Below are 12084 nucleotides of genomic sequence, written 5' to 3'. Positions count from 1 at the left end.
CTTACATATCCACTAATGTCCCAAACCACTTTACAATCAATTGATGAATGTTATTGGCAGGGCTGTGGAGAGTCCATATCTGGAGTAATGAATGCAGATTTGGTCCCTGTACCCATAGGGGCTTTCAAAACAGTGTAGATTCAATTATTCAATGCCTACGTGAGGGCTACTGAAAACTAATTGTAAAAGCTTCTTTACGTATGCAAAAAAGAAAAGATTTGCATTAGGCATTGAATCATTGAATCTACACTGTTTTGAAAGGGCTACTCCTTTGCGATGCAAAAAGGAAAATGTTGGTACTCAGAGTTGTAATACTGTAGAATTTAAGAGCAAAATACTTTTTTAAAATATATATTCTTGTGGAAATCAAGGAGATGGGGATCAGATAGAAACATATACAAGGTTCATCATCAGTGATCTTGTTCAATGGTTGTGTGGCCACAATAGTCATTACTTCCTGCTCCATTTTTTAAACTTAGAAAACACTTTTGAAATCCATCCATTGTGTTAACTTTATAACCTGGCAGTTTTCCCCAGAGAAAAGGGTGGTCAGGAACTCATGACAGAAAATGAGCTAACTTTTTGTTCCATGAGAGAATCTCCTTTTGAGATTACCTTATCCAGCAAACCATCAAAAACAGAAATGTGCGTAAAAAAAAGATCAAAACAGAGTTTGAAATAATCGGCCGGAAATAGCAGGGGACCGGGGGTCAAATGAGAGGGAGGAACTGAGTGAAATCCAGGTTAGTCGGGAAGTGGTGTTAGGTAAATTGAATGGATTAAAGGCCGATAAATCCCCAGGACCAGATAGGCTGCATCCCAGAGTGCTTAAGGAGGTAGCCCCAGAAATAGTGGATGCATTAGTGATAAAAAAATTTAACTCTTTGGATTCTGGAGTAGTTTTCACACAGAGAGTGGTGAATCTGTGGAATTCTCTGCCACAGAAGGTAGTTGAGGCCAGTTCATTGGCTATATTTAAGAGGGAGTTAGATGTGGCCCTTGCGGCTAAAGGGATCAGGGGGTATGGAGGGAAGGCAGGTACAGGATACTGAGCTGGATGATCAGCCATGATCATATTGAATGGCGGTGCAGGCTCGAAGAGCCGAATGGCGTACTCCTGTATCTATTTTCTATGTTTCTATACGGCACGGTAGCGCAGCGGTAGAGTTGCTGCTTTACAGCGAATGCAGCGCCGGAGACACAGGTTCGATCCTGACTACGGGTGCTGCACTGTAAGGAGTTTGTACGTTCTCCCCGTGACCTGCGTGGGTTTTCTCCGAGATCTTCGGTTTCCTCCCACACTCCAAAGACGTACAGGTATGTAGGTTAATTGGCTGGGTAAATGTAAAAATTGTCCCTAGTGGGTGTAGGATAGTGTTAATGTACGGGGATCACTGGGCGGCACGGACTTGGAGGGCCGAAAAGGCCTGTTTCCGGCTGTAGATATATGATAGGCAGCTTTATAAAACTTTTCCAAATAAAACACTTCACTTCCTCAGATTACCACGATGAATCGCTTTTTTTCTTTACCTCGTTGAGCTAATTTCTCAATTAAACACACATTTATCGAGTTTTTCCTCCCCAAACTGTCCCCTTAAATACGTGCCACTATTTAGCCAACAGGAAATACTTCGCTGAAGAAATGCTGGAGATCCTGGGGGAAAATGAAAGGCGCTACAGAAACGGGCTTTTAAATTTTTTTTTTAAATAACGAGACTGATTCGGCACACACATGCAACTGGGGCAGGACAGTGCGGTTGACAACTGTGCGGTTGACCATCAGTGTAATCACAACCAGCGGGTCCCTCTCCGTTGCACGGTCACCACTCCTGAAGACATCTGTACCCAGTGCCAGTGGGTGCCACCAGGAAACAAATACTTCCAGACTACCACTAAACAAACTGATTTTAAACGGAAACGCCAGTTTCAATGTAAGCCCCCGCTTCCTACGCCCCTTCGCACGAGGAAATACACGCGTACAAAATCCACAGCAGATACAGCACTCACCTGACGACGGCTGCCGTGGAAATCAACCCCTCGACGGGACGGGACGACAAGCAGGGCGCGCGCGCGCTCTCGCTCTCGCTATAACCACCCCGCCCGGGCGCGCGCTCGCGTTGTAACCGCCCCGGGCGGGCGAGCTCGCGCGCCTCCCCCAGCCACAGCATGCAAGCAAGTGCCCGAGTCCGCGCTTCAAACCCCGCTCTGCGCTTGGCTTGTGAGGGGGGTGGGGGGGGGGGGGGAGGGGTGTGGGGGGGCAGCGCGGACGCGCGCGCGCCTGCCGGAGATGCCGCTGCGCGCCGGGCGCGAGGGTTGCTGTCAAAGGTCTCCCTCAGCTGTTGCCCTCAGCTCGCCCAACGCCAGCCGTCCTCTCTGCAACGTTCCCGGCGCGACACCAGCACCTTGCATTGCAGAATACAACTACAAATGCCAATTCAACCGATCATACAACTCCACCGAGGACCATGTCCATGAATTGGAAGTCCCGTTTTATCCAGTATTTTAATAAGTCATTCCAAACGTTGATGGCACAAAATTAACATTGGATTATTTGTCTTTTTTTCGGGCTGGCATACGTTGCAACACATTAGATGGTGAAAACTTTGACAATTCCTTCCTGCATTAGCAGTATTGATTTCGGAGTGAGGATTTCTGGTCGAAACGTCGTTGTTCTCTTCCAGTATCTGTTCTGATCTGTTTAGTGCTTCAAACATTTTCTATTTTAATTTTGGATTTCCATCATCTGCAGGTTTATTGTAATTTTATTTCTTAAATTCTGAAGGGCTGGTGTGTTTGTTCCTTAACCTTGGGGAGGTCGACAACGTGAGCTCCTACATTAGGACTGAGAGTGTTGAGGGAAAATAGCCAGTTAAGGGCTAATGGTGGAAGGGAGGAGTGACAGGTAATTGGTGGAACCAGGTGGGGAGGAGAGAGGAGGGGAGAGGAGAGAGAAAGGGGTGTTGGTGTGGAATTGGGAGACCGTGTCTAGTGGGTGATTCGTAGAGACAAATAAAAAAGAGAAAAAGCAGGGGCAAATGAAGTCAGGTGGAGATAAGGAAATGTGGAGGCACGCTGGAAGAACTTGCACCTCGTATTCTTGCTGGGCCAGTCTACAATGTTGAATTTTCCATTTTTAGGTAATCCATGTCCCCTGTGTTCTTTTCCCTCTCCTGACCCATTCCCAACCGTCCATTTCCCAGTTTTGCCACCCCTCTCCCCTTCCTTGTAGCATCTGCCCACCATTGCTCTATTACATGGTTCCAGTTATCATCTTCCATACCTTAAGATTTCAGACTCTTATATCTCCACTTTTCAACTTTCAGACTCCACTTTCTCTCTCTCAGTCTCTCTAACTTTCACCCACGAGCTGCAGGACAATTACAAAGTGGTTAACATAACAAAGTTATAACAGATTTTGTGATGCTTAGCAAGGACCTGGATCCACTACAATTTGCCTCCAGTGACAATAGATCAATTCACCTCCAGACACAATAGATCAAAAGGGAATGTGATTGCACTGATTCTCCACTCTGCACTGGACCACTTGGACAATAAAAACACTTGCATCAAGCTGCTGTTTATCAACTACAGCTTGGCATCATGACACCATCATCCCCTCCAAACTTATCAGCAAACTCAGAAAACTGGGTCTCTGCTTATCATTAATTCCTTCATCGGCAGACCACAATTACTATGAATTGGCAACAACACTTCCTCCTTGATAACCGTCAACAGAGGAACACCTCAAGTCTGTGTTCTCAGTCCCCTGCTCTACTCCTTCCAAACTCTTGACCACACAGTTCTAATCCCATATTTAAATTCATTGATGATACCACTGGACGAATATCGGGTGACAAAGGATCGGAGAATAGGAGAGAGATTGAATATCTGATTAAATGGTGTGAGAACAACAATTTTGCTCTCAATGTTAGTTGATTGTGGACTTCAGTATGGGAAAGCCAGGGATCCATGAACCTCTTTTTATTGATGGGACAGCGGTGGAGAGAGTGGACAGCTTCAGGTTCCTGAACGTGTATATCTTGAATATCTGTCCTGGACCCAGCACTCCCCACTCCCCACTCCCTCCCTCCCTCCACCCTTCCATCCCTCTCCCCCTCCCCCCTCCTTCCACCCTCCCTTCCCCCCTCCCGGTTACAATGGAAACCCTACGAGGACGGGCCCAACGGGGAAATAGGGGTACTGGGAAAAGGGGAGGTCCCCCTCTCTCCACCCGCCATTCCCCCCTCCCTCCTTCCCCTCTCCCTCCCCCCTCCCCCCCTTCCCCCCTCCTCTCCCCCCTTCAGCGATTTCGGCTGATTTCGGGAAAACGGTAAACCGTAGCGCCACGATTTATGCACCGCTTTCATCACCGCGCTGAACGCTGCTGGAAAATGATATTTTTATTTGATTCGGTCGCGTATTTTTTTAAGTTACAGAGGTTTTAGTAAAAATTTAAAAAACAGCCGTTTTTTCAATTGCCTTCAGCGTGTGACGTCAAAAAGCTCGCGCAACCCCCCTCCTGCTGATTTATTGAAGGCTTTCAGCGTGGCGCTGCTGTGCGTCTGTGCGTATGGGCTCACCTCTCCTCTCTCCCCTTGCTTCTCTCCTCTCTCCTACACCCGGGAGACCCTCCCCCGCTATCCCCCCGGACCTTTCACTGATGCGCTCCCCACCCCCCACCCCCGGACCTTTCACTGATGCGCTCCCCCGCCCCCCACGGACCTTTCACTAATGCGCACCCCACCCCGGAACTTTCACTGATGCACTCCCCGCCCCCCGCCCCCCCGGACCTTTCACTGATGCGCTCCCCCACCCCCCCCACGGGCCTTTCACTAATGCGCACCCCCCCCCCCCCCGGACCTTTCACTGATGCGCTCCCCGCGCCCCCCCCCCCCCGGACCTGTTGGTGCTGGGGGCAAGAGAGAGTAGGGGAAAGGGGTGTGCTGGGGTAAGGGGGGAGAGTAAGAGTGTGTCTGGGAGAGAGAGAATGGTGGCGGACTGGGGAGGGGGACAACAGGGGTCGTCCGGAGGGGGCTTGGTGGTGGGGAAAATAGGGGTACTGGGAAAAGGGGAGGTCGTGGGGAAAGGGGGGTGTGGGGAGAGTAAGATTGGGGTTGGGGGAGGAGAGAATGGGGCGTGTGGGAATGGGCCCAATGGCGCTCCCGCCCCCCCCCCTCCCGGACCTGTTGGTGCTGGGGGCAAGAGAGAGTAGGGGAAAGGGGTGTGCTGGGGAAAGGGGGGGTGGGGGAGAGTAAGAGTGTGTCTGGGGGAGAGAGAATGGTGGCGGGGTCTGAGAATGGGGACTGGGGAGGGGGACAACAGGGGTCGTCCGGAGGGGGCTTGGTGGTGGGGGAAATAGGGGTACTGGGAAAAGGGGAGGTCGTGGGGAAAGGGGGGTGTGGGGAGAGTAAGATTGGGGTTTGGGAGGAGAGAATGGGGGGTGTGGGAATGGGCCCAACGGGCCCTCTTCGCTAGTATCTATCTATCTATCTATCTATCTATCTATCTATCTATCTATCTATCTATCTATCTATCTATCTATCTATCTATCTATCTATCTATCTATCTATCTATCTATCTATCTATCTATCTATCTATCAAAGTTTCCAGGATTGTTTTAAAGTGCTGTTTTTTGTTATTGCAAGTCAAGTCAAGTCAAGTCAAGTCAAGTCAAGTCAATTATATTTGTATAGCACATTTAAAAACAACCCACGTTGACCAAAGTGCTGCACATCTGATTAGGAAATATAGTGGTCACTTGACAAACACAGATCAGGAGGACGGCCCCAACGGGTAAGAGTGGGGCTGGTGGAGGAGAGAATGGGGGGTGTGGGGACGGGCCCAACGGGCCCGCTTTGAACGGGCACACTTGTTCTAGTATACTATTAAAACTCAGATCTTGTTTATATTTTTTTTTTGGGTTTGACCTGAATATATCGTATATTTATTCGTAACAGCGATTGCAGCAAAACGGCGGACCGTAGCACGACGGTTTTCGCACCGCCTCAATCGCCAATCTCGCGCTCGCTCGGCCGTGATATTTTCATTTAATTTGGTCGCGTGTTTTTTAAGTTACAGAGGTTTTAAAGCGCTGCCCCCCCCCCCCTTTTTCAGGGGGGCGCTGCGGTGCAGATTTAGTTTTCAGCTTGTGGCTTGTGACGGCTACATTGTTTCGAAAAGTTTCCAGAAAAGGATTTAGTTTTCAGCTTGTGACGGCTACATTGTTTCGAAAAGTTTCCAGAAAAGCACTGATGTTTTGTTATTGCAAGTCAAGTCAAGTCAATTATATTTGTATAGCACATTTAAAAACAACCCATGTTGACCAAAGTGCTGCACATCTGATTAGGAAAAAAAAAAAAAAGAAGGTTATAGTGGTCACTTGACATACACAGATCAGGAGGACGGGCCCAACGGGCACACTTGGAGAGTAAGAGTGGGGCTGGGGGAGGAGAGAATGGGGGGTGTGGGGACGGGCCCAACGGGCCCGCTTTGAACGGGCACACTCAGATCTTGTAGGTTTGTATCAGGATTTGTGTATATATCAGTGATTACGGCAAAACGGTAAACCGTGGCGCCACGGTTTTTGCACCGCCTCGATCACCAACCTCCCGGCTGACCGGCCGCGATATTTTCATTTAATTTGTTCGTATGTTTTTAAAGTTACAGAGGTTTTAAAGCGCTGCCCCCCCCCCCCTTATTGAAGTTTCTGTAGGGGGCGCTGCGGTGCGGATTTAGTCTTCAGCGTGTGATGTCACAATGGACAAGCAGCTGCTATTGGGTGTCTCCTCCTTACAAATTTACATCTTTTTATTTTTAACCTTTTTTTTCAAGGTCTTCAGCTTGTGATGTCACAATGCTTGTGTGAGATGGTTGCAACATTGTTGCGAAAGGCAACTGATTGCTTTTTAAAGTTGTGTTTTTTATTGCAAGTCATTTAACATACACAGATCAGCATGGGGCCCCTATGCTCGTGGGCCACCGGGACAAGTGTTTCGAAAAAAGAAAGGGGAGGTCCCCCTTCCCCCCTCAACCCCTCCCTCCCCCTTCCCCCCTCCCCTCCCCCCTCCCTCCCCCCTCCCTCCAACTCCACCCTTCCCCCTCCCCTCCCACCCCTTCCCCCCTCCCCTCCCACCCCTTCCCCCCTCCCCTCCCCCCCTCCATCCCCCTCCCCTCCTCCCTCCCTCCCCCTCTCTCCCCGCCTCCCAGTTACAATGGAAACCCTACGGGGACGGGCCCAACGGGGAAAGAGGGGTACTGGGAAAAGGGGAGGTCCCCCTCCCTCCCCTCCCCCTCCCTCCCCTCCCCCCTCCCTCCCCTCTCCCCTCCCCCTCCCTCCCCTCCCCTCCCTCCCCTCCCCCTCCCCCCTTCCCCCTCCCCCTCTTCCCCCCTCCCCCCCCTCCACAACTCCCTCCTCCCTTCCCTCCCCCCGACTCCCCTCCCGGTTAAAATGGAAACCCTACGAGGACGGGCCCAACGGGGAAAGAGGGGTACTGGGAAAAGGGGAGGACCCCCTCCCTCCCCTCCCCCGTCCCTCCCCTCCCCCTCCCTCCCCTCTCCCCTCCCCCCTCCCTCCCCTCCCCCTCCCTCCCCTCCCCCCTCCCCCCTTCCCCCTCCCCCACTTCCCCCCTCCCCTCCCCCCTCCACAACTCCCTCCTCCCTTCCCTCCCCCCACTCCCCTCCTGGTTACAATGGAAACGCTACGAGGACGGGCCCAACGGGGAAAGAGGGGTACTGGGAAAAGGGGAGGTCCCCCTCCCTCCACCTTCCCCCCTCCCCTCCCCCCTCCCTCCCCCCTACCCCCCTCCCTCCCCTCTCCCTCCCCCCTTCCCCCCTTCCCCCCTCCCCCCTCCCCTCCCCCTCCCCTCCTCCCTCCACACCTCCCTCCTCCCTCCCTCCCCCTTCCCTCCCTCCCCTCCTCCCGGTTACAATGGAAACCCTACGAGGATGGGCCCAACGGGGAAAGAGGGGTACTGGGAAAAGTGGAGGTCCCCCTCCTTCCCCCTTTCCCCACTCCCTCCCACTACCCCTACCCCTCTCCCTCCCCCTCCCCCCTTCCCCCTCCCCTCCCCTCCCCCTCCCTCCCCCTCCCCCCCTACACCCCTCCCTCCCCTTCCCCACCCCTCCCCTCCCTCCCCCTCCCCTCCTCCCTCCACACCTCCCTCCTACCTCCCCCCTTCCCTCCCTCCCCTCCTCCCGGTTACAATGGAAACCCTACGAGGACGGGCCCAACGGGGAATGAGGGGTACTGGGAAAAGGGGATGTCCCCCTCCCTCCCCCCCTCCCCTCCCCCTCCCTCCCCCCCTACCCTCCTCCCTCCCCTCTCCCTCCCCTCCCCTCCCCCCTCCCCTGCCCCCTCCCCTCCCTCCCCCCTACCCCCCTCCCTCCCCTCTCCCTCCCCCGCTCCCCCCTTCCCCCTCCCCTCCCCCCTCCCTCCCCCTCCCCTCCTCCCTCCCTCCCTCCCCCTTCCCTACCCCCCACTTCCCTCCCGGTTACAATGGAAACCCTACGAGGACGGGCCCAACGGGCACACTTGTGCTATTATACTATTAAAACTCAGATCTTGTTTATAAATAGTTTTGTATCCTGGGTTTGTGTATATATCAGTGATTTCGGCAAAACTGTAAACCGTCGCGCCACGGTTTTTGCACCGCCTTGATCACCAACCTCCCGTCTGACCGGCCGCGATATTTTCATTTAATTTGGTCATATATTTTTTAAGTTACAGAGGTTTTAATGCGCTGCCCCCCCTGATTTATCGAAGTTTTGACAGAAGGGGGGCGCTGCGGTGCGGATTAATCTTCATTGTGATGTCACAATGCCCCTGTGCCAAGCAGCTGCTATTGGGTGTCTGCTCTTTACAAATTTACATTTTTAAATTTTTAACCTTTTTTTTCAAGGTCTTCAGCTTGTGACGTCACAATGCTTGTGCTACATTGTTGCGAAAAGCAAATGGTTGTTTTTTAAAGTTGTGTTTTTAATTGCAAGTCACTTAACATACACAGATCAGCATGGGGCCCCTATGCTCGTGGGTCACCGGGGCAAGTGTTACGAAAAAAGAAAGGGGAGGTCCCCCTTCCCCCCTCAACCCCTTCCTCCCCACTCCTTCCCACCTCCATCCCCACTCCCTCCCCCCTCCTCCCCAACTCCCTCCCCATCCCTCCCCACCTCCCTCACCCCTCGGGTACGGGCCCAACGGGGAAAGAGGGGTACTGGGAAAAGGAGAGGTCCCCCTCCCTCCCCCCTTCACCCTCCCTCCCCCCTCCCTCCCCCCTCTCTCCACCTCCCCCCCTTCCCCCTCCCCCCCTTCCCCTCACACCCCTTCCCCCCTCCCCTCCCCTCCCCCCCCTCCATCCCCCTCCCCTCCTCCATCCCTCCCCCCTCCCTCCCCACCTCCCGGTTACAATGGAAACCCTACGAGGACGGGCCCAACGGGGAAAGAGGGGTACTGGGAAAAGGGGAGGACACCCTCCCTCCTCCCTTCCCCCCTCCCTCCCCTCTCCCTCCACCTCCCCCTCTTCCCCCCTCCCCTTCCCCCCTCCCCCCCCTTCCCTCCCCTCCTCCCTCCACACCTCCCTCCTCCCTCCCTCCACCCTCCCTCCCCGCCTCCCGGTTACAATGGAAACTCTACGAGGACGGGTCCAACGGGGAAAGAGGGGTACTGGGAAAACGGGTGGTCCCCCTCCCTCCCCCTTCCCCCCTCCCTCCCCCTCCCCATAACCCCTCCCTCCACTCTCCCTCCCCCCTCCCCTCCCCCACTCCCTCCCCCTCCCCTCCCCCCTCCCTCCTCCCTTCCCTCCCCCCCACTCCCCTCCCGGTTACAATGGAAACCCTACGAGGACGGGCCCAACGGGGAAAGAGGGGTACTGGGAAAAGGGGAGGTCCCCCTCCCTCCCCCTTCTCCCCTCCCCTCCCCCTCCCTCCCCCCCTCCCTCCCCCCCTACCCCCCTCCCTCCCCTCTCCCTCCCCCCCTTCCCCTCTCCAACCCTCCCCTCCCCCTCCCGTCCTCCCTCCACACCTCCCTCCTCCCTCCCTCCCCCTTCCCTCCCTCCCCTCCTCCCGGTAACAATGGAAACCCTACGAGGACGGGCCCAACGGGGAAAGCGGGGTCCTGGGAAAAGGGGAGGTCCCCCTCCCTCCCCCTTTCCCCTCCCTACCCCCCTCCATCCTCTCTCCCTCCCCCTCCTCTCCTCCCTCCTCCCTCCCTCCCCCTTCCCTCCCCCCCACTCCCCTCCCGGTTACAATGGAAACCCTACGAGGACGGGCCCAACGGGCACACTTGTGCTAGTCTATCTATCTATCTATCTATCTATCTATCTATCTATCTATATACTATTAAAACTCAGATCTTGTGTAAATTTTTGAGAATGACCTGAACCGTACGTAACATCGATTGCGGAAAAAAGGCGGACCGTAGCGCGACGTTTTTCGCACCGCCTCAATCGCCAATCTCGCGCTCGCTCGGCCGTGATATTTTCATTTACTTTGGTCGCGTGATTTTTAAGTTACAGAGGTTTTAAAGCCCTGCCCCCCCCCCTTTTCAGGGGGGCGCTGCAGTGCAGATTTGGTCTTCAGCTTGTGACGTCTATATTGTTTCGAACATTGTTTCGAAAGTTTCCAGGATTGTTTTAAAGTGCTGTTTTTTGTTATTGCAAGTCAAGTCAAGTCAAGTCAAGTCAAGTCAAGTCAAGTCAAGTCAAGTCAATTATATTTGTATAGCACATTTAAAAACGACCCACGTTGACCAAAGTGCTGCACATCTGATTAGGAAATATAGTGGTCACTTGACATACACAGATCAGGAGGACGGGCCCAATGGGTAAGAGTGGGGCTGGGGGAGGAGAGAATGGGGGGTGTGGGGACGGGCCCAACGGGCCCGCTTTGAACGGGCACACTTGTTCTAAGGATTGTTTTAAAGTGCTGTTTTTTGTTATTGCAAGTCAAGTCAAGTCAATTCGAAAGTTTCCAGGATTGTTTTAAAGTGCTGTTTTTTGTTATTGCAAGTCAATTCAAGTCAAGTCAAGTCAATTATATTTGTATAGCACATTTAAAAACAACCCACGTTGACCAAAGTGCTGCACATCTGATTAGGAAAAAAAAAAGAAGGAAGTTATAGTGGTCACTTGACATACACAGATCAGGAGGGCGGGCCCAACGGGTAAGAGTGGGGCTGGGGGAGGAGAGAATGGGGGGTGTGGGGACGGGCCCAACGGGCCCGCTTTGAACGGGCACACTTGTTCTAGTATACTATTAAAACTCAGATCTTGTAGGTTTGTATCAGGATTTGTGTATATATCAGTGATTCCGGCAAAACGGTAAACCGTGGCGCCACGGTTTTTGCACCGCCTTGATCACCAACCTCCCGGCTGACCGGCCGCGATATTTTCATTTAATTTGTTTGTATGTTTTTTAAGTTACAGAGGTTTTAAAGCGCTGCCCCCCCCTTATTGAAGTTTCTATAGGTGGCGCTGCGGTGCGGATTTAGTCTTCAGCGAGTGATGTCACAATGGACAAGCAGCTGCTATTGGGTGTCTGCTCTTTACAAATTTACATCTTTTATTTAAACCTTTTTTTTCAAGGTCTTCAGCTTGTGACGTCACAATGCTTGTGTGAGATGGTTGCTACATTGTAGCGAAAGGCAACTGATTGTTTTTTAAAGTTCCTTTTTTTATTGCAAGTCATTTAACATACACAGATACCCTATGCTCGTGGGCCACCGGGGCAAGTGTTTCGAAAAAAGAAAGGGGAGGTCGCCCTTCCCCCCTCAACCCCTCCCTCCCCCCTTCCCCCCTCCCCTCCCCCCCTCCCTCCAACTCCCTCTTCCCCCTCCCCTCCCACCCCTTCCCCCCTCCCCTCCCACCCCTTCCCTCCTCCCCTCCCCCCCCTCCATCCCCCTCCCCTCCTCCCTCCCCCCTCCCTCCCCGCCTCCCAGTTACAATGGAAACCCTACGGGGACGGGCCCAACGGGGAAAGAGGGGTACTGGGAAAAGGGGAGGTCCCCCTCCCTCCCCCTTCCCCCCTCCCCTCCCCCCCCTACCCCTCTCCCTCCCCTCTCCCCCCCCTTCCCCCCTCCACCCTCCCCTCCCC

The sequence above is a fragment of the Rhinoraja longicauda genome, chromosome 12 (assembly GCF_053455715.1).
Source record: "Rhinoraja longicauda isolate Sanriku21f chromosome 12, sRhiLon1.1, whole genome shotgun sequence".
Taxonomy (NCBI): domain Eukaryota; kingdom Metazoa; phylum Chordata; class Chondrichthyes; order Rajiformes; family Arhynchobatidae; genus Rhinoraja; species Rhinoraja longicauda.
Note: the sequence above shows the minus strand (reverse complement) of the source record.